Below are 4,943 nucleotides of genomic sequence, written 5' to 3'. Positions count from 1 at the left end.
AGGAAAAGGGTTGAGCGGTTTGACAGGCGTGTGGTCAGGAGCTTTAGGATCTCAGACTTGCGAGGCAACCGAGTGGCAGGTTACTCAGCGCTGTTTAACAAACCAAGGTATCAAAGCCAGGCACTGACCCATTTGTGTCAGAATCGACTTGTGCAGAGAGAAGAAAAAAAAAACATTAGGCCCTTTTTTAAAATTCAAAAGTTAACCTGAAAATGACAAGGTCTTCTTTGTGCTCAGATATTTTCCTCGTCAGTAGTAGCTTCATTCCCAGCTCTGTTTGAATACTGAGAGGTTCATGCTTTTCCAGCATCCTGTCTTCATTTTCCTTCTGGGATCATATTGTTTCTTGTCACATGCATAAATGTACATTTCCATTACAAGTGCTTATTGAGTTGTGAAAAATGGGTTGGGGCATGGAATTTATCAATAATGCAGGTAAAAAGGCACCATTATTGTTGTTTGCTCTATATACCAATGATTTGCTCTATATATTTTGCTCAATAATTGATAAATTAGATTTGGACTTAGAGTTCTGAATGTTTGACTTTTAAAGGATACTGAAATTATATTTCCCTCTATCTCCTGCTGGCATTGATTTGATAGAGTGTATGAAGACCTTGGGCCTTGTAATAGCACTTAGTTTATTGTTAGTGTTTCTTATTTTCCCCCTGCTGTTTATGAAGCCTATTCACTTTGCTGGCCATTAAAGAAGAATTTTTTTATAGCTGATGATCTCATTTAAAATGGCAAGGTCCATTATCTGCACTGCACAGTAACTGAGGATCCAGCTGCGGTGGTAACATTTAACCAATATATCAACCATGCCGTTATTTTAAGCCTTGCCCTTTAAGCAAGCAAACGCTTTCAGAGTTGTTTTTTCCTTTTGGTTCATGTGGAAGAGGCAGCAAGCTGATCAAGCGGATCCTCACAGGCATCTGTGGCATCTAAAGGTTTTCACTGTCTAGAGTGGAACGGGAAGGTCACGTCAGTGGATAATTAAGGCCCTATAATAATCAGTGTACCGTCCTGTATTGTGGTCACCCCTTCTTCTCTATTGACAGGCCATGTATGAGCTGTTTAGGCTTCTGGTGCTATTGTGACTTTTGTGTTTGCCTCTTTGTTTGCCTTGTTGTGAGGCTGGCCTTTATCTGCTGTAGGCCTGTAGCATAAATCTCCTTCAATCCCAACCTCCAGTCTCAACTTTCCCCAGCCAGCTTTCTATTCTGTTCATTTATTGGAAGCCCAACTCTTTCTTTAAACAAACAGGCAGGTGGGCTGCAAGCAGATGCCCCCTTTTTCCTCAGTAGTTTAGATCACTGGTTCCCGGCCTTTCTGGTTGGTGATCCTTTATAGCTAAACAGTGCCTATTCACGACCCCTCATTAAAGAGTGTATATGTCAACTGCGGAGTGCTGATACTCTGTTACATTTGTTAGTTTTTGAGTCTGAAAGAGATAAAACTCTGTGCATTTCACAAGAAAAAGCATAGATTTCAGAAAAAAACCTGTATCAGAGAGATGCTTTTTCCTTTTCTTGCTTATCTTGTTAGACATCCTACATGTGCAGATTTATCTTGCAACCCTTTGGGGGGCCCTGACTCTGGGGTTAAGAACCAGCAGTCCAAAGTCCAAACATGCACACACAGTTGTAGTTTTACTGCGTTGGGTGCCTTTCCATGCACCCATTTTATGCACATTTTCAATTTGCACATGGAGACAGCTGAATGGAAACACTGGAAAAAGAAGAATGAAGTGGTTAAGACCCAGTATCTACCTCATACAGTTACAGCAACATCCCCGTTCCTCTTTTCTCTCTTATCCAAAATCCGAATCCCAAATGCTCCTGCATCAAAATAATGGAATAGAAGATTTTAGCCTCAGCTCATCTGTGCTAAAAGAAACCCATTGAGCTGATTGTCATTCCAGCAGTCAGGATCAGAGTCTGTCCAGTATCCCACAGGCCTACATATGTGTATTTTAATCCTTGTATATTCTCAGCATGTGACTGTCATGCATCAGACTGCAGGAGGGCATTGTTATTAGGAAGTCTGTCCTTTTAAGTTAAGGGCTTCTCCTTGAGGAAGACAGTCATGGCTTGGCTGTTGGTATATATGCACCATTAATTGAAGGCGTTCCACCATCATCTGCTATTTTTTCATTTTTTTTTTCCAACTCTGAGCACCGCTTCCATTCCTATTTTGCACTGCGGAACAATGCAGTGCATCTACAACACACTTGAGTGATTTTAGTATGCATTTTGGCATTTTGGAGTATACTTCACTTTATCATTTTACCAGCGTGGACATATGTTATACCCAAGACAAAATTAGTCAGATGGGACACCTATCAGCTATCAGGAGGGCTATGCTTCAGCTGACCAGACCCTGACCTCCCTTTAGATTGATGCTGGGCAAGATAGATATTCAGTGCACTAATCAATAAAGTTTCACTTTGCTTCTGTTGTTATCTGTGTGAAAGAAAACCGAACAAGAAATCCATGAGCTTTTAATTTTGATTTGTTGTCACTGAGGTGACATGTAATTTCACAGTGTGTTTTTTTGGATCGTTTAAGTGTATGACACCAGGCAGAGGGCGACCTTTGCTGGATTGTGGATGATAAAAAATGAGTGTTGTATTGTCTACAGTCTATGAAGCGTAAGTCCACCGGCTGCCTGAGAACATAAGGCCTGGCAGGCTATTAGAGACAGCCCGGGAGGAGGAGAGAGGGAATGACTCCCATTTCACTTCAAATAAATGCGATTGAATTTCACACAAGCACTTATGTGGAGCGTGGATGGATGGGATTGTATTTCAGAGCAAAGACACATGTCCCACAAGTACCATGTAATCAGCTTGAATCCACGACCATACCTTTTTTCAATAATGAAATTCAGGGGTTGCATCTCACTTAAGTGGAAAAGAGAACTAAGTGATTTTCTGCATCTTGTTTTTTATTCTAACTTTGCTAGATGGTGTACCTCATCTTACAGTGTATGATTTGACTTAAGGTGAGTTAGCGCTTTTGGCAGATTCCAGCACAAAAAGAAAAGAGGTGTGTCTTTTGAACGTTTCAAGTGTGATAGTTTTCACGAAAATCATATCATTTTCATTCAACATCATTTTTGTTTTCTCATAATAAATACCCTATTGCATCTATAGACTATATAGTGAATTGATAGACTCTTTTTTACTGCCAAAATCAAACAATAACTGTAACGATAACGCTGTCAAAGTCAAATTGTCGTGGGGTTTCAGTAAAATGCTCAGCAGTCTAAAGGTGTTGGCGAAAACTCATTAAAAACCAGCAGGGAGAGTGAAGTTAATTTTCTCCTCAGGGATGAATGAAGTTGATCTCACCTTATCTTACCTCAAGTCATTTCATTTTGTGAGCAGAGGGGGTGAAGAGAAGCAATGTCAGATTTCCAGGCTTGACTGAACTCAGCAAGTTGTGCTGACTGATGCCATGTATGAGTATCCCACTGTGGGACCATTAAAAAGAAGCACAAACTTCATATGCACACACATACACACACATATTGAAAGTTACTCTCTTGGGATTCCCTGAACTCTCAAATCTGGCTTCCTGAAATAATTATGGATGTTAATTTAGCAATCATAAAACAGCTGATGTTTCTTGCTGGCCCACGGGTTGAAGAGGGTGACCTTTGGGCGGAAGGTCACACCGGCATGAATCCCTGACCAATTTGGGAAATTTGGTCAACAATTGAACTTCCTCTTACCTACATTGTATGCGGGTGAAGGCAGAGATCTCAGAGACAGATATCTCAAAATCTGGACAAATCAAACCAGAACCGATTTGTGTGAACTAGCCCTTTTATTTCTCATCTTTGTAGAAAGTGATTGGATTACTGGCGAGTAGCAGCATAATAATTTAAAGGCTTTTATGTGTGTGCAGTAATTTGAACTGTTGGGGGTTTGTTAGTACTTTATTTATTTATTTTTTAGTAAATGAAGAAACCCTTTGTCCATACGTCAAGATGATGCCGATATTTTCCAAACCTCCACAAATCTGAATGATTTTTGTCTGGCCGTCTTACTGTTAAGCTTGGGAGTTTTCACAACATTGAATAACTGCCATCTAGATGAACATCATCCGTTTATATGATGAGCTGTGGAGAGCCACAGACACTTTAGAACAAGGTATAGATTTCTGCATCGATACATTATCCCTTACTTGTAATGATATGAAGAGGAACATTTGCATGTGGAGGCAACGCAGACGTGCCTGCTTGCTTGCTGCATATAAAGACATACAAACTCCTCATAATGTATGTCATATTTTTTTTTTCGGTGTGCTGTGAGCTGTGGGACCTGCTTTCTTAGATTATACCTCGATATCCACATCTTCATGCCGATTTAACTATTATATGAAATACTAGCAGTGAGCCACAGAAATGTGGGACTGGGAGCAGATGGGCAGGGTTTATTAGTAATAAGGAGGGGCAGTTCAGGGACATTGCTGATGATGGAAAGAGATGTGGGGGATTTGGAGAGAGCGAGCTGTTCAGGGAGTGCAGAAAATGTAAGGACATTCAGTAACAGCAAGATCTGAGAGTACATATTTTCATAGGTTGATGTGTTTGACTAGACATTTCCAGTCTTGTAAAAGATGGAGGAATATTTTCATTGTCACAGTGTACAGAATAGTTTTTGTTATTTCATATGAGATTTTATCCAGAAAAAAACTGATGTTATTTACTTGCATACACCAATCATGGGATAGAATTTTTTTTTATTATTTAACTTTCATAGTTGCTTGTTTAGCCATGAATATTTCACAATATATTGAAATGCTTACAATTTGAAATAAAGTTTTCAGGGGCTTCAATCTTGGATAATAAATGTAGTGTTGTAAGTGAGAGTTATGATTATAAATGCAGCATACTTGTGTAACTGTACTTTGTCTCTCAATCTGACCGCAGCC

This window comes from Xiphias gladius, chromosome 20 (genome assembly GCF_016859285.1).
Source record: "Xiphias gladius isolate SHS-SW01 ecotype Sanya breed wild chromosome 20, ASM1685928v1, whole genome shotgun sequence".
Taxonomy (NCBI): Eukaryota; Metazoa; Chordata; class Actinopteri; order Istiophoriformes; family Xiphiidae; genus Xiphias; species Xiphias gladius.
This window is presented reverse-complemented; position numbering follows the sequence as displayed.